Below are 23,848 nucleotides of genomic sequence, written 5' to 3' on the forward strand. Positions count from 1 at the left end.
TGCCAGAGGTGGGAAGGCAACAAGATCAACAGTACACGGACACTCACAATTTGACGCCTGTCTAGGGGTGGGCAACGGGAAGCCTACAGAACCCTGCATGGAAGGCGCAGAAAGATAGACCCTCCACCACAATTAACAACGGGGTATCCTCCCCCCACTAGTGCCACGGCCTGCCCACCTTGACCAGGCACAACATGAAGGGGCAGGAGGCAGTGCCACTGAGACAGCAGGCACGGAAGGCCAGCTGCCAGACTCCCAAATCACTCATTATGACATAATGGGAGCCATAGGGGAATCTAGATCCTCTATGGAGGAGAAAATTGACGGCCTCTCATCAGAAGTGGCCTGCCTCGGGCAAGACATGCGAAACATGGCCTCGAGGGTCGGGGAGGCAGAGCAGTACATCACGGACTCGGAGGACGTTATCAAGAAAATGGAAAAACAACCGACGGTGGTCACCCAGAAGCTTGCGCAACTCGAAAATAGGGCAGAAGACAGCGAGAGAAGAGCAAGGTGAAATAACATTCACATACTCGGAGTGCCAGAAAAGGAAGAGGAACCCAGTATGGAGCGCTTCTTGGAACAGTGGCTAACAGAGCTCTTCTCCCCGAGGAAGCTCTCCGAATTCTTCTCGGTGGAAAGAGCACACAGGATGCCAGCAAGTCGCCTCTTTCCCGGAGACACCCCCGCACTATAATTGCACGACTTCTGAACTACAGGGACCGGGACGCTCTGCTGCAAATGGTACGGGCTACCGGTCCCATAATATACAATGGCTACCGGATCCGATTATTTTTTTTTTTCCAGGCTTTACTTGGGAGGTCCAGAGAGCACGCCAATCCTTTGAATCTGTCAAAAGGAATATGCATTCACTTGGCATGAAATATGCGCTATTCTTCCTGGTGCAACTTAAAGTTTACCACAAGGAAACAGTGCACCTCTTCAAAAATCCAAAGGAGGCATGGGCGTGGCTTGAAACAAACGTCCACTCACTGCCGGGACATCAACTACCGAAAGGACGATCCAGAAATGAGCCAGACCCGGGTAACTCTTCAACACTGTTCGATTCGCAGGCAGCAGAAGAAACCGTACCCCACAGGCGCCGGACTACATACTTGCAGGATGTGTTGGGGCAAACAGCATAGCGGCTACAGGTCGGGAATGGAGGCTTGCATGAACAGCATCAGTGGGCACCCAGCAAATTGTTGACACAGTTCTTTCGCACCCATTTGGTGCGGTGTTAGGGCGACAGGTGCTTCAAGTCGGGGAGGAGTACAGGGAGGGATGGGGGGGATAGTTGGTCAGCCGTTGCTGGACGGTTTATGTGGTAGTGCTTGGGTTCACAGTGTACGCAGCGTATAAGATCACCCAAATAGGGGTGTCATGAGGAGGGGAGATCCAACAGGCGGCAGGGATGGGAATAGAATATATCTGGGTTGTAGCAGGGTTTCGCTGTGATGATGGCTTATGATGGGAAAGTCACAGTGATGACCTGGAATATAAATGGGTTGTGTTCAGGGGTCAAGAGAAGGTTAATCCTAAAGTTTCTTAATAGGCTATCCCCCGACATATTCCTCATGAAGACTCATTCAGCAGGCACGGAATGTAAATTCTTCCTCAGATCCAACTACAGGGTGGCTTTCCATGCAGGGGTTGCTAGAGGCTCCAGGGGAACGGTTATACTCCTGCACAAGAGGGTCCCATTCCAGCTTGCGGAGGTGAGGTCCGACCCCAGGGGGCAGCGCTATGCCTTGGCAAAGGGGGAGCTATGGGGGGACACTTTGGGAATGGTAGCTTGTATATGCACCCCTTTTGCTCTCAACTGATCTCCTAGTGGAACTACAGGGGCTCTCGCTTCAGAGCCATGAGGATGCTTGGATACTAGAGGGGGGACTTCAATGAGGTGATGGACCAAGGCTTCATCAGAACATATGTGGGTACCAGGAACCCAGAGGCCTGCATCAAATTGTGCTCATTTGCTGAAGCTCTGGGGTGGGTGGACGCATGGAGATGGCTGCATTCTACCGATAGGGGCTACTCCTTATTTTTTCTGGGGTACATGCATTGATGTCAATGACTGACTATTTTTTCATCCCAGCGAACATGGCCCATCGGCTGCTATCCGCCAAATATCTGGCCAGAGGGATATCAGACCATTCCCCCCTTATTTATAGAGCTAAAGAATGGGACGACAAAGCCCAAAGGGTGCTGCCGCCTCAATACTTATTACCTGGGGGACCCCAATTTGTGGATGGCCTAGCGGCCAAAACTGAGAAATACTTTGGAATAAATAAATCTGCAGCCCAGACACACTTTGGGAGGGGTATCACAACCCTTACCAGTATCACAGCCCTTTAATCCCTTTTTAATCACCTTTAATTTTCAGTCGCCTTTTCCCTAACCTGGTTATTTGCAGCATGGTGATTTAGCATACAGATGTCTAGTTTTCATAATTGTTTTTTTGTTTCATTAAACAAAATCATGATAACCGATCACAAACTATGAATAATCCCGAATTCAGAGATGCCGATAAAGTACTTACCATCAGTTCTCATTTTTGTGTTTTAAAAAAAATGTAGTTATACTGGACTATCGCCGGTGAGATAACTCATCCTTTCGAGGTTGATAAATGAGTACCAATTTCGGTTGGGTTATATTGTATGTAAATATGTGCTTTGTAAAGCCCTTTGGATTAAGGTGCTATATAAATAACACATCATTTATAAGGCCACATTACAGGGGGAGGCTCTCTCAATGGTGGCAACTAAGCGTAGGAAGCATGTGTACGAGGTGGAGGAAGCAGAAAAGGTAGTTCAACAGGCGGAGGAGGAATTTCTCTACTATGGGGGCACAAAAGGCCAAGCGGATGCTAGTCGCAGCGCAAGAAACACTGCGCTACGTGGCACTGGACAATACCAAGGAAGCGCACTCGGCCAGACAAAGCCAAATCCACGAAACCGGGGATAAAGAGGGGAAAAATGCTCGCCTGGTTGGAAAGGAGAGATAGAGGTACTGGTCATGTACGTGCCTTACGGGACGCCCAAGGGGAGGCAATCACTAATGATATAGATATAGCAGAGGCTATATTATGAGGTGCTATACCGCTTGGGGACTGAGGACCGGGAGGTAGGGGAAATGGATGCACTGATTCAGGTGCCTCTCCCGCGGCTATCTGCTCAAAAAGCTCTAGGGTTGGAAGCAGACGTCTAGAAGGAGGAAATTTCCACAGCAATTGTACAGCTACAGACTGGGAAAGCACCAGGGCCCAATGGGTTTCCATAAGAGACATGGAAGCGGCTGGGGGAGAAGGTGAGGGGCCCTCTGCATCGCCTCTTACTCTTACGTCCCGTCCCCTTTCCACCATACTCCATGGGCGTCCCTCGCTAGTGGTGGGAGACGGAACCTTTCACCAGAAATAACCTTTCACCGGAAATAACCTTCTTCCCCTTTAAATTTAGAGGCGCAAGGGGGCGTGGCCCTGGGAGCATGCGCTCTCCTGCCACTCCTCAGTCCCCTTTTCCGCGTCAACGGGAACAGGCCGATTTCGCCAGCGCTCCCGGGTTTGGCTTCAGCCATATATTACCACGCGCTCTTCCGGGGATACTTTCTTCTGTCTTTTTTGTCTTATCAATCAGGAACTCTGTCCTCTAGCGTCACGCTTCTCCCCGGCGTATGTCGACTTAAGCAGGCTTCAGCAGGTGGCCAGCCTGCGAGGGGCTCTTCCTTACATCCGATCCCCGCACCCTTTGCCTCTGCTCGCTTGGCCCTCAACACGGCTGGGAAGTTTGTACCGTGTGCAATGCACTTTAATCGCATGCTCTGAAGAACAGGCTAGCTAGGCGGAGGGAGCTCTTCGAGAATTTGCCTCCAGAGGACTTGGACGTCGTCAGACATAGGTCAAGCCCAAGGGAGAGCAGCTCGTTTCCAGCGCACCCCGCAAGGGCGACTCCTTCCCGAGGAAACGTCCTGACGGGAGGAACTTCTCAGGTTCTCAAACCTGCACGAGTACCGAGGCTAATTCAGCTACCGGCTGCCAAACTGAGGGGTCTGTAGATCCTTCCGGAGACAGTGCTGAAGGACCGCAAGGTTCCTTTACCGGGTGTACAACCGAGGGGCTACGCCCTAATACCGGAATCATGGCCGAGGGGGTGCCTGCACGCAGCAATGCCAGTGAGATTGCAGAGGGTGACACGCCTACCAGGCCTTGGCCTGAGGTGCAGGGTAGGTCTTGTGCTCCATTGCCAAGATTCCTGGAAGAGGCTGGGCCCAGTGAGCCAAGCACCACGACTTCGGCACATTGCATGCAGCTCGACAAGATGACCGCCGCACCAGACAAGATGGTCGTTCATTCGATACCATCCCGAGGAACTGAGCCGGTTGCAGAACGAGTTACAAGGTGGGACTGGTGTCAACCAGGTACGTGGTGAACAGATTCTCCATCAGCGCAGGGCAGGTTTAACCCACAACCAGCTAGACAGAGAATGCACCGGCCCCAGCATCCGCCCACTACCCCATCAATATCACCTGCCACCCCACCCACCTGCTAGGGCTGGTTCTTTGAAAAGTTCCTCACTCTCATGAGATCTCCTCAGATGGGGCCATCCTTAAGGATGTGATCAGACACATGCTCCCTCTGACGCCTTTGCCTGCGCCTATAGTAATTCCTCCTATGGTTCCAGCGCTAAAGGCCCTGGTGCAGCCCCTGCTGCCTGCGCTGGCTCCTTAGATTCAGGCTCCCTTGCCTCCCACAGTTCAGGTGGTTTCATACCAGCCTCCGCTGCAGCCCCCACTAAGGTCTCAACAGCTCAGCCCTCGGCACCCAGCACTCCTCCACCCGCTCCAGTACCAGCCGGACACCATAGTGGACACAGATGAGGAAGAAGACCCCGACACCATCGTCTGCCAAGGCCTATCACAAACGACTTGCAGGTCTGGCGGAGTACTTGGCCTTCCTCAAACTGAAGTCGAACAACCAGAGGCAGGGGTACTTACAGAGGTTCTCACTCTATGCCTGTTAGGCAGAAACCTGTGCAGTTCCCTTGGGGACCACTGCAAAAGATTTAAGACTACAGGTGTTGGCAGTAAACCCACTTGGTAGCAGTCTGCACCACCCAGATTTACCTGGTAGCTGTGGCTGAGCAGTCAAACCTCCCTCAAGAAGAGTTAGGCAGTATGCAAAGTATACACAATAGGCACTTAGATACAATAGCACAAGCAAACACTGACCAGAGCTTTGGTATCAAGGTATATAATTATTTATTTAAAAACACACTTATTGAAACATTCCAGCACTATTATGGTAAATCACTCTAAACACAGTTACTATTATTATATATACATCCCTATTTCCTTATCAGACAAGTCTTAGTTAACACCACTTATTTCCAGACAGAGGTGAGCGCTTAACTATAGATGGTACTCCAATAAGTTAACGAAAAAGTGGGGGGGGGAAGAACAAGGCAGAATGTAGGAAAATACATCGCACTAATACTTGGGAATTCTTAAGCAAGGCAGGAAAGTCAAAAGTTACTTGTGAGCCAAAGTCCATAGGCCGGGCCCACTCTTGGAGAGAGCAGGGCACAAATGCACCCAAGATCACACAATGACAACAGGCTTAAAAAGTCTTGCAGGGAGTTCAGAAAGGTTTTTAGTTAGGCTCAGAGGGTCGAAAGCCGGGGGCTAAATCTACCCCGTACAGTCGGTTGCAAGGGAAGCCAGGCGGAACACGGTACCTTATGTGGAAAGGATCCTCCAGCGGGAGCAGTTGTTCCTGTCAGCGGGTGCAAGTCACGGCATCGTCCAGAGGAAGAGAAGATCTCGACGTGGAGGAAAGGTGATGGTCGTTGCACTGCCAGGGAAGACACCAGCCGCAGAGTTTTGCGGTTCCAGAGTTTACCCTTGGATTCGCGGTAGTGGTAAAACGTGGTATCCCGGTTGCCAGGGTGCTTGGCACAGGCAAGGCGGCCATGAGATGCTACAGGAAGCGAAAAAGGAAGCAGACTGGTTATCTCCACCAGTCGAAGGAAGAAGACTTTCCGGGCTGGAGATCTCCTCTGTCGTTGGGAAAAGTGGTGAGACGGTTCAGCAGGGCTCCACCGGTGGTGTCGTCGTAGCAGGTCGGCTCAGCTTCTCCCTCATCGGATTCTTTGGTCCTGTGGCGACTTCTGAAGTTCCAGTCCCCAAAGCCCTGCTTTTATGCAGAAAACCCCCATTCACTCAGCCTAGCTGTCACTCAAACATGCTAAGTGGTGAGCCGGCCGGCTCACCACTTGGGCCAATCAGGACGGAGTGCGACTTGAGTTGCCTAGGCAACTCAGCACAGGGTGCCTAAATCCCCCTCCACCCCACCTAAGTACCCCAGACAGAGTGGCACCACTTTGGAGGGCTTCTGTGGAGAAGCCCGCCAAAAAGTGGAACAAAGAGCTCAACTTGGTTGGAGTCACAGAAGTGAACACAAACGCCATTTTAGAACCGAGTTCTGGCAAAAAATACCAACTGGAGAATTAATATTAAATAAATAAAGCTGCGGTATGTTCGAGGCTATAGGAATTAAATAATTAAAGTTGGTAGCCTCGAACAATGGGAAATCCCATAGGGATATATTCGCGGTCGAATATAAAAAGTAGTTTCCACTGCCACCAGCCAAAACTCGATCAGGGGGGACGGAGACGTGCCCCCTCGACTAACAGACCCCGGGGCAATCGAATTTCCCCGACCAGTACGTCCACAATATGATGGTTTGTACTGGTTTTTGTTCATAATTTGGGACTAGTAAAGCCAATGGTGACTTTACATGCCCTGGGAGACAGTAGTCAGTCCCAGGGTATGGAGTCTATGGTGGGGTGTCACTATGACACCCCTGTGTTACTGCATGGAGGGTGCTGTGTGACACGCATGGTAAAAACACATGAGACCCTATGGAGTAAAGGACCCCATAAAACACATTAACAGTCAAAGGAACACCATGAATCATGTCCAAGAGTGGGAGAAAAAGAGTCTCACTCTTGGCAGGAGAAAAAAAACAAACTCCAGAAATCCAGCAAAGCTGCTGGGGGACTCACTAGGTTAGGAAATTCAGCCTAAAGAGAGAAAATTCTCCCTAACAGCCACCACAGAGCTATCAGAATGATGCTGAGGTGACCCGATACCTTTATCTTTCAGGTCACCCTGTGGACCAGGGGTGTGGGAGGGAAGGCATACCCCATCATGGCGTTCCACTGATTATGGAATGCGTCCCCCAGGGAGCCGGGGCCCTGTCCCTGTCAGGGCACTAACTGCTGGCACTTCTTGTTGTCCCAGCAGGCAAAGAGATCCACCTGAGGATGCCCCCATCTGCTGAAGATCTCCAGCAGCATCTGATCGTTCAATCGCCACTCCTAATTGTCTGCTGCCAGTCTGTCCAGGGCCCATTCTTATATGCTGATCGCTAGATTGCACAGTGGACGGGACCTGGTACCACCCTACTTGTTGATATAGTACATGCTGGTGGAGTTGTCCGTCTGGATGTGGACGACCTTGCCCCCAATGAGCGGAAGAAAAGCTTTGAGAGCTAGCCAGATGGCTTTCAGGGCCAGTCACTTGATATGAGACTCCTGCTCCTGCAGGGGCCACACTCCATGGACACTGTGGTTGCCCAAAGTGGCCCCCCAGCCTTCCAGGGAGGAATCCGTAGTAATGGTGACCTGCTGGGCTGGAAGGGCTTGCCCGTCCGCAGGCTGCAGTCCCTGGATCACCATGTGCGGTCTGGGTGGAGAGAAGGAGGAATGCTGACGAGCCCCGCTCTGGATTCCATGAGGCTGCGAAGTGCAGCTGCAATCTCCTCATCTTGAGTCTTGTGTTGGGTACGGCCAGTAGGACCGCTGCCATGATGTCTTATAAGCGTTTGTACCACCAGGTCGAGGTCACTTCTCGGGTGAGGAAGCGAGTAATGGTCCTCTTGAGGGCCGTGACCTTGTCCTCCGAGGGGAAAACTATCGGTGCTTGTGTTCCATATGAGGCCCAGAAAGGGCAGGCTGTGCGTAGGCTGCAGCTGAGACTGGAGGTTGACCAAGAACCCCTGCTCATGGAATGTGATCATAAAAGTGGAGGAAGTGTGATGAACCACCTCCGGAGATCTCGCCCTGAGGTACGGGTAGACGTGGTGGCCCTGGGCCCTGAGGAGGGCTGCCACCGCACCCATGAGTCTGGTAAATACCCTGGGGCTGAATTGAGGCCGAAGGGTAGCACCTTGTATTGGAAATGGCAGCCCATGATCCTGAATTGTAGAAAGGAGTGATGCAGCTGCCAAATCGGGACGTATAGATAAGCCGCCTTCAGATCCAGGGAGCACATCCAGTCTCCCCTGCACAATGTCTCAGCTATCCATGCTGGCGTAACCATCTTCAATTTTTGAAGCGGGAGGGGGGAGGGAGAGGTTGAGGGTGGAAAGGTCCAACACAACTCTCAGGCCAGCCTGGTTCTTATTTTGTATGGTGAAAATCCTTGAGTAGAAGCCCAATCCTTCCTGGGAGGCTGGGACTTCTTCCACTCCCTGGCTCTAGACGAGTGCCCGAACTTCCGCCAACAGAGTTGCTGTCCCAATCTGTGGAAGGGGAGGAAGGAGGAGAGGAAGGGATCGGTAGGCGGTACCCCGGGGATATAACAGAGAGGATCCCGGGGTCTGCGAACGTCTGACACCAAAACTGTGCGTGAAGGGCAAGCCTGCACCCCACCAGAGACACGTGGACCCGAAGGGACAAGTCATGCCTTCTATCCCTCTGAAGCTTCTGCAGAGGAGAGCGACTGAAAAAAGCCCTGGCTCCCCCCTTTTGTTGTTTGCGCCGGTGCTGACTCGGAGAACGGTCAAGCTGATTGGACCGTTCTTGGAAGCCACAGAACCCCCTGAACACTCCCCCACCCCCTTGTTGGAGTGTTGATGTGTACACCTTGGGCGTGGCCTGCGTAAGGATAAATACTTTGCAGTTTGCAAACTGTTTTTCTTTTTATCTAGCTCCTCATCGGTGGTGGAGTTAAAGAGGTCAACACCCTCGAATGGAAGGTACAATATGCGTTCCTGCTAGTCTGGGTTAAATTTAGAAGCCCGAATCCAGGCAGTCCTTCTCATGTCCGTGGCGATGCATATGGCCTGCCAGAGGCGTCAATGCGGACCACAGTGGACTCCTTGATGTCTTGCACCACCATTTTAGCCTCTGCCAGTCCAGCCTTCAGGCGTGACTGGCTCGGTACCGGATGTTCTGGAAGGAAGTCGGCTATTTCCCGCCACAGCCTCTGGTTAACGGCTGCCAGCATGGCATCCACGTTGGATTGACGACGATGCAGCTAAGCGTTGGAATAAAGCTTCTTTCTGTACGCCTCCAAGATCTTCTCCTTGCCTTACAGCGCCGAGGACGACTGATGCTTTGAGTAGAGGGACGCAGCAGCAATCACCGAAGAGTGAGGTTGAGGGTGGGCACACAGCAAGAGTGGATCCCCCTTCATTTGGCTATACTTGGCGTCCAGGAGCCTATTGACAGGCTGGGCCAAGTGGGGTTTGAGCAACCCGTTCTTGGCCAAGGTGACAACATCCTTCTGCATCGGGATCCCTGTTCTAGTCACGGGGCGTTGTTAGGGAGAATTCTCTGTTTAGGCTGAATTTCCTAACCTAGTGAGTCCCCCAGCAGCTTTGCTGGATTTTTGGGGTTTATTTTTTTCTCCTGCCAAGAGTGAGACTCTTTTACCCTCACTCTTGGACATGATTTGAGTGTGTCTCTTTGACTCTAGATGTGTTTAATGGCTATGGGGTCTTTTACTCCATAGGGCTTCATGTGTTTTTGTGGTATATGTTACACAGCACCCTCAGTGCAGTAACACAGGGGTGTCATAGTGACCCCCCATTATAGACTCCATACCCTGGGACTGACTACTGTCTCCCAGGGCATGTAAAGTCACCATTGACTTTACTAGTCTCAAATTCTGAACAGAACCAGTACAAACCATCATATTGTGGACGTACTGGCCAGGGCAATTCGATTGCCCCGGGGTCTGTTAGTTGAGGGGGCTGTCTGTTTCATATTATTCTCTGCTTTTCTCTCCCTTTTAAAAACAAATTATTAGAGTGCCATCTACGTTAAGCGCTCACCGCTGTCTGAAAACAAGTGGGGCTTTACTTAAGACTTGTCTAATATTTTGCTAAGGGAGTGTATATCTTTTAGTGACCGTGTTTTTGAACTGCTTACTATCAGTGCCTGTGTGTTTTTCTAGATGTGGTTTTAAATAAATAATTATATCTCTTTTACACCAAGTTCTGGTCAGTGTTTACTTGATCTACTATGTTCTTTTGACCTATTGTGAATACTCTGTATATTGCCTAACTCTTCTTGAGGGAAGTCTGACTGCTCAGCCACAGCTACAAAGTGAATCTGTGTGGTGCAGAGACTGCTACCAAGTGGGTTTACTGCCAAACACCTGTAGTCTTAAATCTTTTGCAGTGGTCCCAGAGGGAACTGCACAGGTTTCTGCCTAACAGTGGCCGGCGAGACTTTTAGGCAGAATTCTGTGCCGTTCCCTTAGGGAGCACTACAGAAGATTTAAGACTACAGGTATGAGCAATAAATCCCCTTTGGTATCAGTCTGTACCACAAAGATTTAGTTGGTAGCTGTGGCTAAGCAGTCAGATTTATCTCAAGAGGGAGATGAGCAGTATTCACGGTTTACACAATAGGACTACAATACTAGGGTACAAGGAAACGCTGACCAAAGCTTTGTATTAAAAAGAATATATAGATTTATTTTACACACTTCTAGTTCAACACATTATTCACAGTAATTAAAGCAATTTAAAATCAGTCAAGAAAAGTATGCACAACCCCCCAGTTAAATTGGGGGGTATCATCCGTGAAAGAAAAAAGTTTCACTTTCACTTAAAAACTTTATTTCTCCTTTAAACCAATCACTGTCCTATGGGTCATACTGCCCCCCATTCAATGATGGTCCTCTCCCTAACCCCCTCCTCTGGCAGCCATCTTCAGATTTTACCTCCCGTTTCAGTGTTGGTAGTCCTCGAGTTTGCTTTCTGAGCTATTTGTATGTTTTTGTGTGTGTTTTGCAGAAAAAGTTATTTGTTTTGTTTCAAAGAAGCCTGTGTTCTTTTTTGCTTCTCCTGCTGACAGCTGGGACCCGTTTTAGGTGAAGTTTCGCACCCTTCAAGGTGAAGATAGATGAAGATTCTAGAAGGCCATCGGGCCTACTTCGCGCCTTCTCACCATGACGTATGAGAAGGAAGGAAGGAAAGAAGGTCCCTCTTCAGGCCCTGCACCAAATATGGGCTACAGAATGTGTCAGTGGAGGACACGCACCTGCAATGCCTCGGCTGCCTGCACCTGGACCACAAGGAAGTGGAGTGCGAGATATGCCTCAGGTTCTCCAAGAAGATGACGAAGGACAGGCACAGTAGACTGGCCGCGGCGCTGAACGCCAGGGCCTCTGACCCGGGATCCCAGTGGGGTAATGCCTCACCCAGGACCGGATGGTCCGAGGAGCGGTCTTCTAAGTCCTTTGAGGGCACCTCATCCATCGGGGCCCAAGATAAGGCCAAGAGCCGCAATTCCGAGTCCACCAGGTTTGCTGTGGAAGCAGGTCTCAAGGTCGATACGGCGCAATCGACATCACCTTCCAACCCCGTTGCCAGCCGGCAATCGTACTCCTCTTCAAAGAGGAAATCTACCCTGACTAAACTACGTTAGAAATCGGAGAAGCCGTGGAGGAGAAGAAGTCCGAACAGTCCAAGCAGGCCCCATTGGCACAGGCTAAGACCTCATCAGCGGCTGCTACTGCCACAACGGCTAAGGGCACAGACCCGTTCGAAGGTAGCCCCTGCAGCTCAGAAGGTGTCCCCTACCGCCCCAGGCGTGACTCTGCCGCAGTGACTTTGGTAAAGTCTGCTGGCATGCCAGAAAGGAGAGAGGAGGCCCGGAAGCAGCCCCTACAGGCCGTCACCCAAGCCATGGAGGTCTCATCCACAGACGACAAAGACGAAGACACATGGTCCATAAGGACGTTGAAGAGGAGGAGGGCGGCGACGGCGCAGGGCCAGGACCTTGGTGTCAGAGATCCAGATGAGGATGCCTCCAGCTCTGGCACCTGGGGTACCCCAGGCCCCGATCAGCCGCCGGCAAAGAGGAAGTGTCATCCGATGCCCCCATTTCAACCTTCACCACCACGTCAGGTCCTGTTTCCCCCAGCAGACACAGGTACAGGGACGATACGGCCATGACAATGACGGACGAGGATATTGTTGTGGGGGACAGCGAATCTCCACATTTGGATGCTCCACATAGGGTGTTCCCACCGGATGAGGTGGGATTGTTCCACTCCATGATCTCCAGAGCCTCCAAACTATTCCAGCTAGTGCCCGAGGAAACTAGGAAGGAGGGCTTCTTGTACCAAAGGCGCAAAGCCAAGAGGAAGGCGGTCATGGGGGTGCCCCTTCTGGATGACGTCTGGGAAGAGGGCCTAGCCCTCATGAAGAACCCTTGCACAGCTCCAACCAAACAGGATAGGCTGGATAAGAAATATTGGGTGCCAGACTCCGCACCCAAATGCCTTAGGTCGCAGCCATCGTCGGATACGGTGGTATCAGCAGCCGTGAGGAAACGGTCGGCCAACTTCGATCCCTCCAGACAGCGAGGGGAAGAGGATGGACGACATGGGAACGAAGGTGATTCACACCACGGCATCCACTATCAAGGTGGATAACGCACGGGCGATCCTAGACACGTACGACAGGGAGTTATAGTACAAGATGGGTCCTATTCTGGATACTATACGGAAATGGAGGCAATCGCTCTCTTCCATGAAGGGGTGGTAACGTCTGACCACGCCATCACAGTCGCTTTGGTCATCGCCGAAACTGGGTTCAGGCAAATGGGGAACGGTGTCTGCCTTTGTTGCCAAGACTGGATGAAGGCCACGAATTTCCACCAGGAAGCCCAAGCGAAGGTGCTGGATATGCCCTTCGACTGCGAGAACCTATTTGGGAAAGTAGTCGACAAGTCCCTCCATGCCATCAAAGCGGATACGGAGACAGCCCGTTCCCTGGGCACCCTCCAGTAGCACCGCCCTTCTTTTTGCTCCTCCAGGGGAAAGTCGAGCAGGTCTTTGAAAGGCTTCTCCTCATCGTACCGTCAGCCCTTCAGATCCACAACTGAGGAAGCCTCCAGAGGTTGTTCCCAAGCAGAGTACAGCGTTACCCACAGAACGCAAGCGCTGAAGCAAGCATGATCCAGCTGGGACATCTGCACCCCCCCCCCCCCCCTTTCATGCATCCTGGTGGGAGGCCGGCTGACAAGGTTCGTCAGCGAGTGGAGAAAGAGCAGCACCGACAGATGATGGTCTCACCAAGGGGGACACCCTGGAGTTTCAACTCAGGTGTCCGCGATCCCTCCGGTTACCCGACAGGAGCAGCACATGCCTCAGCTCCTGGAAGAAGTACGGGCCATGCTGCGAAAAAAGGGGTTCCAGAGCTAGTTCCCCAGCGACTCCTGAGCCTATTCCAGATACTTTCTGGTCAGAAAGAAGACGGGGGGGCTGGGGGGCTGGAAGCCCATCCTGGACGTACGACGTCTGAACAAATGCCTAAAGTCCCAAAAATTCAGGATTGTCACGTTGCAGCATGTTCTCGGCAAACTGAAAAGAGGATACTTCTTGACATCGTTGGATGCGGCAAAAGTCTACTTCCACGTCCCCATTCACAAGAAGCATCAGACGTTTCTATGTTTTGTGGTGCAGGGACAGCACTACCAGTTCAAGGCCTTACCTTTTGACTTGAAGTCAGTGCCCAGTGTTCACAAAATGCCTGGCACCAGTGGTGGCCCATCTACGTCTACAGGGCATACACGTATACCCGTAGCTAGAAGACTGGTTGATTTGTGCCCACTCGGGGGAGCTGGCCAAAGGACACACTGGGGCGACCATCCGGCTACTTATGGATCTGGGATTCTCCGTCAACTATCCTAAGTCCTGCTTGATACCATCACAGAACGCTCTGTTCCTAGGCCCAAGACTCAATACAATGTTTTGTCTGGTGTCGCCCTCGGAGGAGAGGATAGCAGCCATTCTGGGGAGGTGCAATAGCTTTCGTCGACGAAGACAGCCACAGTGCGGGCCATCAAGTCATTACTGGGCATGTCTTCCTGCATCTACCTCGTCCGGTTCTGCAGGTTTCAGATGCTACCCCTTCAAGAATTCCTGGAAACCTCCTGGATACAGGTGTACGGAAGCTTCATGAACAGGATATCTCATTGACGAGTTCCATCGGGCGATGGTATGGTGGGGCGTTCGCTCCAACATCGCCCAGGGCACAGGATTTCAGAGTCCGCCATACCAGGAGATGGTCACCAGACACCTCTCTAGAGGGATGGGGACTGCACACCGAACATCTGCAAGCTAGGGGACTGTGGTTGCTGGAGGAGAAGGATCTTCATATCAACATCCGGGAGCTACAGGCAGTGTTCTGGGCCCTTGAGTCATTTCTCCCATCTCTGAAAGGCAGGGTGGTGAGGATATTCACAGGCAACACCACCATGTTTTACATCAGGAAGCGGGGGGGCACTCGATCCCCGGCGCTCTCCAAGGAAGCACAGGACTTGTGGCGCTGGGCCATTGGACAGGGGATGTTCCTCGTACCTCTCCACCTGGCGGGAGTCGAGAACACCATCGCAGACTCCCTCAGAAGAGAACTGCGTTCCTGCCACGAGGGGGAGCTTTGGGGCGGACCACCTGTTCGTCAAGTGGGGCAGTTTGAAACAGCAGTGACCTCAAAGTGCCAGAGGTTTGTCAGCAGGTTCCACCAGCCGAGGAGCCTGGGGGACACGTTCTCCTTCCCCCTGGGAAGGGCTATTTCTGTTCGCGTTCCCTCTCCTGCTACGAGCCCTCAACACACGCGGTGTCAATGCAGGATGGTACTCATCGCCCTGGCGTTGCTGAGGCAGATTTGGTATCCGGATCTTCAGTCAAGCTGCCAGTGGTTCCGGATCTTTTCACCAGAGAAGGAATTTTAATCCTGCATCATGACCCAGGATCGCTGAACCAGAGGGCTTGGCTCCTGCTGTCCTAGAGTTTGGAATGTGTGAGATGCCTGGGGACTGCAGAGAGGTCCTCGCCAAAGCCAGGGCGTCAACCTTGAAGTGCTACAGTCACAAGTGTAAGCATTTCGCTACATGGTGGCGGTCAAAGAAGATTACCCCATTGTTGGTCACAGCCCCACAGAGCCTGCTGTACTTGCTATCCTTGGCCAAGGCCAGACTGGCACATGCCTCCATCAAGTTACATCTGGCGGCTATCTCCCGCTACACCAGGTCGCCAGTAAGATCTTCACTTTGGTCCCACCGATTCGTCATGGAGTTTCTCAAAGGACTTTTCAGATCTTTCCCGCTGGTGAAGGCTCCTGCCCCTGGATTTGACCAGGTTCATGGGGTCCACCTTCGAGTCTCTACATCAGGCCCGGCTCCAATTTGTCTTGTGGAAAACGGCTTTCCTTGTGGCCATCACCTCTGCCAGAAGGGTAGGTGAGATCCAGGCCCTATCCTGCAAGCAACTGTACCTGACTTTCCACGAATCGAGGGTGGTGCTACATACGTACCCTCCTTCATGCCGAAGGTTCCTTCGGAATTCCACCTCAACAAGCCTTTGGTGTTACCCGTTTGTTTCCCGAAACCTTTGTTGCCGGTGGATACGGCCTTGCACTCGCTGGACGTTGCTCGTGCCCTGAAGTTTTAGGTGGCATGCACAAAGAGTTTTCAGAAGACTTAACAGCTATTCAAGAACATTGGTCCTGTGAACCATGGAAGGCCTTCTCCAAGGCTTCCATTTCAAGATTTCTTTCCGTCTGGATCACCCACGGTCATCAGTTGGATAACCGACCGATGCCCAGCCGCCCGTGAGCCCACACCACCAGAGCGATCGCTCCGACGACGGGGTTCCTGTCTGCTGTGTCCCTGTGCCCCTGCCTGACATCTGCAGGGCTGCTACATGGAGGTCCATGCAACACCTTCACAAAATTCTACTGCGTCGACAGGGATTCCAGGGAGGAGTCCAGAGTCGGCCAAGCAGTGCTTCGCAACCTTTTTGCTCGAGGAGAATCTGTTCCAGGGGGTAAGTGTAATTGCTACTGTTGAGCCTTGCCACCTCCCGTGATTGTGTAATGTATTACTGCTTTGTGTTCGTTATTCATGAGCATGTGAATCCATGTCAGACCCCATGCTAGAGAAGAGTTAAGTTATTTACCTGTAACTATTGTTCTCCAGCATGGGTCTGGCATGGATTCACATGCGAAACCTCCCTCCGACCCCTCTGCGGCGCTCTTCTTGGTCATACTGCCCCTTTATGTGCTTACCAAATATGAAGATGGCTGCCAGAGGGGGGGCTTAGGGAGAGGACTGTCATTGGATGGGGGCAGTATGACCCAGAAGACACTGATTGGTTTGAAGGAGAAATACAGATTGTAAGTGAAAGTGAAACTCTTTTTTTCTTTTTACTGAAGATTCCCAGCCTGACGGGGAATATTCATGAGCATGTGAATCCAGGCTATACCCGTGCTGGAGAACAATAGTTACAGTTAAGTAACTTAAACCTTCCTTCTCCACCCAACCCCCCACCTTGGGGGACAAGGGCTCCTGCGATAAACTCCCTGAGCCAAGTCACTTGATGGCATACATGGGACTATCTAACATCTGAAAGTTATCTCTTTAAATGGAAATCGGCGATCCACTGCGGTGAGTAGGTTAAAGGAGTTATCGTCAAACGAGAAAGACAAACGCATACTGAAGCAGGGGTGGTCCCCTGGTAATGTAACACTAGCAGGAGGCAGAGCTGCAGGAGAATACAGAGATCAGGAATTTTATTTGCCTGGGACCAGCAAAGCAAACGCTGGAAGTCCAGCATGCATGAAGACAGAAAGTGGAGACGACTGGAGTCGGAGATTCAGTGGTGGTGTGACCACAAGATTGTCACGGTTGGCAGGCTGCCCATGCAGCGATGCTGATACCAACCCGGGGAAGCCACAGCAAACACGGCTCCCCGTAGGAACACCAAGAGGTTTGGAGAGAGCGAGAGTTGCATGGTGAGGATGCCGTTGAGAACTAACGGAATGCAAAACAGACAACTGGAGAAGGTCTCAGGACTGTAAGAATTTTGCAGACGTTGCCAAACATTACGGAAGGTAACTGGGAACCCAGGAGGAACAGGAGCCCAAAAGGGAGACTCATTATACACTCCAAGAAACACATCCCAGTGTAAATTAGAAAAGCTTGGAACCAAAGTTAAGAATCTTGAACTCTCTTAATGAAAGAAAGAGACTAATAGACATCCCTGAGGGGGAGATCAACAAGACAGGGATACCACTACCCTGGGAGGGAGGGGAAAAGTTAACCTTGGTTCAAGAGTCAGAGAGTGGAATATAATAAAGAAAAGAATATGATGAACTGAAGGCCAAAGAAACATCTGGGATAACAAAACCACAGGAGAGACCAGGCCTGAAAAGGTTCATTATAAATGCCTAGGAAACCAGAAACGTACAGGAAACGTTACTTTGCCAACTCATGCGAAAAGTGACGAAAGACTATTTAAAAATTGCATATAAACAAGAAGCCTAGAGACTAAAGAAAAGAAGTGGGTGAAGCACACATCAGGAGAAGAAAAAGTTACTCTCTTACCTGGTAACGTTCTTTTGATGGGATGGTCCGACGACGTATTCCATATCTATGACAGTAATCACCACAGCTGTGCTGCTTCGGAAAATCTTTCTGCGTCGATGATGTCGATACGCCATCCTCGAGGGCCTCCGTCGAGCTGACGTCACCGGATGTTATAAGTAGGACGCACGACGCCTGTAGCCTCAGTTGTAGTTTTTTCCAGAACGTCTGGCACCAATCTACTGCCAATATGACCACAGAAAGCTTTGCGGAAACGTAAGCTGCAATCGCATAAGAAATTCTGTAGCGGGGAAGGCAGGAAGGGAGTGATATGGAATACGTCGTCGGACCATCCCATTGAAAGAACGCTACCAGGTAAGAGAGTAACTTGTTCTTCGAGGGGATTTGGTCCTCTGACGTGTTCCATATCTATGACAGACTACTAAAGCAGTACCAACGTAAGGAGGTGGGAAAAGAATTTACAATAACACATTTAGAATGCCCAATCAAATTGCAGAGCAAAGGACCGCCTTGCCAAAGGCCAGACCCTGCCCATGGATAGAATCAAGGGAATAGTGACGTACAAAAGTATGGACCGAATCCCAAGTGGCTGCATCACAGATGTTAAGAATATGAACATCCCTCTGCAGTGCAGTAGAGGCAGCCAATACCCCTAGTCGAATGGGCCTGTAAACCTACAGGAGGATCCTTACACGGCAGGCGGTAACATTCAGAAATTGCCAAGATAATCCATCTATACAAAGTCTGCTTAGTCACAGCTTGCCCCAAACGCCTTCCAGCGTAACCAATAAAGAGCTGATCGTCCACTCTGACCCGGGACATGCGTGAAATGTAGAAACCTAAAGCTCTCCTAGGATCTAACCTATGGGGCCTCTCCTCGTCCTTACCAGGATGCGGAGGAGGATAAAATGCTGGAAGAACAATCTTCTGGCTCAAATGAAATTCCGACACCACCTTCGGAAGAAAGGAAGGACGAATTCTAAGGACAACCCTGTCCTTATGAAATACAGTGAAGGGTGGCTTAACTGAAAGTGCCTGTAACTCACTCACTCACTCTGCGAGCGGAAGTGACCGCAACTAAAAATACAGTTTTAAGGGTTAACAGTCTCAAAGGGCAAGAATGCAAAGGCTCAAACGGAGCACCCATTAGAAACTTAAGAACAAGGTTCAAATCCCAACAGCGCACCTGGAAAGGTGACGGAGGGAACACATTAGTGAGCCCTTTCAGAAACTGAGAAATTAAAGGAATTTTGAAATAGGAACACTCTTCAGACGAGCGCTTAAATATGGACCGCACCGCCAGGTAACCTTTAATGGTACCCACTTCTAAGCCCCTGTGGGCTAAAGAAAGCAAAAAAGACAGAACTACAGGAATGTCGCATGAAAAAGGATCCACATTCTGAACCCTGCACCAGTCGCAGAACTTTCTCCAAAGGCAGCGGTACAGGGACTTTGTTGCCGGCCGTCTGGTCGAAAGCAACACCTCCATCACGTCTTCCGGGAGGTCCCAATCCTTATACCTCAACCTTTCAGAAGCCAAGCGTGAAGGTTGAGGGATCTGACCTCTGGATGGAGAACCTGACCCCCCTCCCATGAGAGCAGATTGTCTCAGTAGGGAAGACGACGTGGAGGGCAAGTCGAGAAGGTCCGGGTACCACGCCCTCCTGGGAGCAACGAGGATCATCCGGCAACCGAACCTCTGTAACCTCCGCAGCACTTGCGGGATGACGGGGACTGGAGGAAACGCGTACAGCAGTGGGAAGGACAATTCCACTGCGAACGCGTCTCCTAAGGCTCCTCTTGGAGGAAATTCCCGCGAGCAAAACCTTTCGCACTTCCGGTTGACACTGGAGGCGAAGAGATACACCTGAGGGGTCCCGCAAAGGGTGAAGATCTCCAGGAGACTCTCCTGAGCCAACTCCCACTCGTGAGAGATCGCGCTCTGCCTGCTCAGAGCGTCCGCCGTCTTGTTTTAGTCTCCAGCCATATGAACTGCCGAGATCGACATTACCTGCTGGATGGCCCAGAACCAGAGCTGCATCGCCTCTCTGCACAGAAGAAGTGACCCTGCCCGCCCCCCCCCCTTTTGTTGAGGTAGTGCATGGCCACTGTGTTGTCCGTCAGGATCAGGACATTCTTTCCTCGCACAGTCGGCAGAAAAGCCTTCAGGGCCCTCAGCTCCAACAGATTGATATGGAGTCTGGACTCTGACGGAGACCAACGACTGCTGACTGTCAGCTCGTTGGCATGAGCTCCCCATCCCGTGAGGGATGCGTCCGTCACGATCGTCACCTCCGGCCAGGGCAGCCAAAATGGAGCCCCCCTCATCAGGTTGCCTTTGTCGGCCCACCATAGAAGATCCTTGGCGACCGAGGGCGGCACCTGAACAGGATCCTACATCCTGCCAGAGGACTGTGACCACTGCATCTTGAGAGCCCACTGCAAAGATCTCATCTGCGGTTGGGCCTCTGGCACCAGAAGAATGCAGAATGCCATGAGGCCAAGCAGCCTCAAGAACTCAAACGCCGGGAGACTCTGGGCATGTCGAAACTTGTGTACCATCTGCTGAATGTGAAGAGCCCTCACCTGGGGAGGAAAACACTGCACCAGAGACGTATCGAGCACTGCTCCGATGTACTGGAGCCGCTGAGTTGGCGTCAAGTGAGACTTCTTTAAGTTGAGGCAGAAGCCCAGCTTGTGAAGGGAGTGGCAGGTGACAGACAGATGATCCAGGACTTGCTCGGGAGAGTGCGCCCTGATCAACCAATCGTCCAGGTAGGGGTAGACGTGAATCCCCCCTTTCCTGAGATGCGCTGCCACAACCACCATGAGCTTGGTGAAAAGCCTCGAGGCGGAGGTCAATCCGAACGGCAGGACCCGAAACTGAAAGTGTGAGTCGGCAACCGCGAACCTCAGGTACTTCTTGTGCTTCGGATGGATCGGCACATGAAAATAAGCATCCTTGAGATCGAGAGACACCAACCCGTCCTGAATTTGAAGGGCCTGGAGGACTTGAGAAAGAGTAACATCTTGAAGTTGTCCTTCCTGAGGAGCTTGTTCAAACCGCGCAAGTCCATGATGGGTCACAATCCTCAGTCTTTCTTCTAAATCAAATAATAAGGGGAATACCATCCCTTGTTCCTCTCCGCTACAGGCACCAGTTCTATGGCGCTTTTCTTCAGCAGGTATTGAATTTCCTGCGCAAGGAGCGGATCTGGACTCTTCAAAGAGAGGTTCCCTGGTGGATTGTCGTGAGGCCTCTGCCGGAAAGGAAGACAGTAGCCGTGGGCTATGATCTCCAGAACCCACTCATCTGAAGTAATGGCACGTCATTCTAACAGATACTGCGCCAGCCTTCCCCCAACCGGAGAAGCATGGGCATCATGACTGAGCTGAAGCGGCTGCTGCAGTGCCTGAGGACAAAGAGGCAACTGCACACGCGGCCTTGGCACCTCGAGTACCTTGTTTTCCACCTCTGGCACTCATACGGTTGCCCCTTTGACTTGCAGCTCCTCTCGATTTACTAAAGAATGAGTAATAACGAAAGGAACCTCCCCTCCATTCGTCCTGGGACGAAAAGGCAGAGGTTGGCGAACTGCAGCGCCCAACGACTTCGCTGCAGTTTTCGAGGTCTGCAACCTCTCCAGACTCTCGTCAGCCTTGCTGCCAAAAAGATGTTCTCCATCAAAGGGCATGTTGAGGAGCCGGGCTTGCACATCCGGAGCAAACCCAGTCTTCCGCAACCACGCAAACCTGCGCATTACAGTGCTCGCCGCCATGGACCGACTGACGCAATCAACCATGTCCAGACCCGACTGAACGGATTCACACACGGCATCCTTGCCATCCTGCATGATAGCAAGGAAACCATCCCATTCCTCCCCTTCGGGAATACGATCACCCGCTAGGGAAATACAGTTCCACAGAGTGTGCGTGAAACGAGACAAGGCACAAAAGGAGTTGGCAGCCTGAAGTGCCATACCCCCCAGAAGAAAATACCATCTTCGCCCAGCCGTCAAACCGTTTGTCGTCCCTATCAGGAGGGATGGTAGGATACAACGCCTGCTTTGCGGGGGCTGTAGCCACCTGCACCACCAAACTCTCCGGAGTAGGGTGCGTTGTCAAGTAGCAGGGGTCGCCACTGACTGGGCGATATTTCTTCGGCAAGGACTTGCTCACTGCCGGGAGACTCTCCGGAGAAGTCCAAGCCGCAGCCACCCTTCTCTGCAAGGCCATATGGAATGGCAGAACCGGGTCAGTTGGAGGACCTTGGTCCAAGATATCAGTCAGGTCATCCTGCTGAAAATCCCCAGGGGGGGCAGACCAACCCAGGTATTCAGTGATCCTCGACATGAGGCGCCGATATGAAGATTCGGCATGCGTGCCAGGCTCCGGCCTACCAAACTCCACCTCCGGAGAGGTGTCTAGACCACTGACGTCGTGCAGCGACTGACGCAGGTCCTCAAGTTGACTGTGACCAGAAACAATGTCATCAGGAACCAATGCAGGAACCTCACCTTCCTCAGACCCCTCATCCACCTCAAAAATAAAATCTACAGGCTGGAAAGAGGGTACAGAAAAAGGCACAAAGACATGTTTAGCCTTAGCCATCGCCTTTCTTGGGGGTTCCACCATGCCACGGGGTACCTCCAACAAGGCTGCATCGAAAGGCGTTGAGGGCGTCGACGGAATGGGCATCGACGTCGAGCGCGGCGCCGACAGCTTTGACGGTATCGACACAGGCCTCGAGGGCAGAGCCCCGAGCATGTCTCTCGACAGCCTAGGCGTCGATGGCGTTGATGACTTCCTTGGAGGCGGGGCCTCGAGAGAGTCCGTCGACGACCTCGGCGCCGCCGGCGTTTGTCTTCTTCGAAGACTTCAGAGTCTCGCGGTCTCTATGGCCTCGAGGAACGGGACCTGGAACGGGCATGCCTAGAGCGACCCTCCTTGTCCGACCGGGACCTTGAAGGCACCCGGTGGTTGCGATGACGGCTCGAGCCCGAAGGCGGATGAGCGGTGTCTCTAGCCTGGCCTCGACCAGCGTCCTCACACAGCGTGGCCGGACCGGAGCCCTGCGTTTGAAAAATCACCAACATCTTCTTTCGGAACGTATCCCATTCCTCAGGAGTGGAATGCTTGTTGGGACAAGCTACCCGCCGATGGGCGGATTCCTCGGAAGAGGACGGGGAAGGCGACCTGTGACGGCGCTTCCTGGAGTGCATCGAAGAGGCAGAGGAATGGCGGGACCGGCTCCCAGACCGAGAACCCCGGGACTCACAACGATGATGCAGAGAGTCCCCCATCGAATCGTCCGTCGAAAGACCAGTGGAACGCGACTTCCGGGGCTAGGCCACCTTACCGACCGACAGCTTCTTCTTCTGCTCCCGCAAGGCCTTCGAAGTGAGCGATTGGCAGTCGACACAGTCGTCCGTATCATGGTCCTCCCCGAGGCACCAGAGGCAAGGTTGTGCGTATCCACCAGTGACATCTTGGACCCGCACACCCGACACTTCTTAAACCCGGACCGCGGGGTGGAAGAAGCCGAAGATGACCTATTCGTATAGCAATGAAGAAACAGGTTCGAAGAACTGAAAGAACTGAATTCAGTAGAATCGAGGCACGCCGAGATCTCTGAAGCGAACAGGTTCGTGGAAAAAACGGGACTGAGGCTACGGGCGTAGTGCGTCCTACTTATAACATCCAGTGACGCCGGCTCGACGGAGGCCCTCGAGGATGGCGTTTTGATGTCATCGACGCAGGACGCAGACGCCGAAAGATTTTCCGAAGCAGCATAGCTGTGGTGATTACTATCATAGATATGGAATACGTCTGAGGACCCAATCCCCTCGAATGGAAACATTCTCCAGGCCTCAGTTTAAGTTAGTGGTAGGGTCAGTTAGCATTAGCTTTTGGACAGCAGACCTATTCCTTTTGGCCCTGCCATGAGGATGTGCTACCTAAGCCTATTTGTTCTGAACTGAATAGGGGTGGCAGCCTTGTGTGATGACTACTTCAAATTTCTGTTCTAATTCCCTCTTGTTACTTCAGTACATTCCTATGAGATTCCTGCACCAGTGTGTGAGGGAAGGTACTGATGCTTTTTCTTTTTTTCAAAAACGTGATTTATTAACAGGTTCACATTACATCCGACATCCAGAGAG

General features: G+C 51.9%; 1 protein-coding gene across 1 annotated transcript in view; it reads left to right on the forward strand.

Annotated features, from left to right (window-relative positions):
* LOC138541759 (bromodomain testis-specific protein-like) overlaps positions 1 to 23,848 on the forward strand; it is a 2,079,689-nt gene that overhangs the window by 1,929,642 nt on the left and 126,199 nt on the right. The window lies entirely within an intron of this gene.

The sequence above is a fragment of the Ambystoma mexicanum genome, chromosome 1q (assembly GCF_040938575.1).
Source record: "Ambystoma mexicanum isolate Mex_15411 chromosome 1q, UKY_AmexF1_1, whole genome shotgun sequence".
NCBI classification, from domain to species: domain Eukaryota; kingdom Metazoa; phylum Chordata; class Amphibia; order Caudata; family Ambystomatidae; genus Ambystoma; species Ambystoma mexicanum.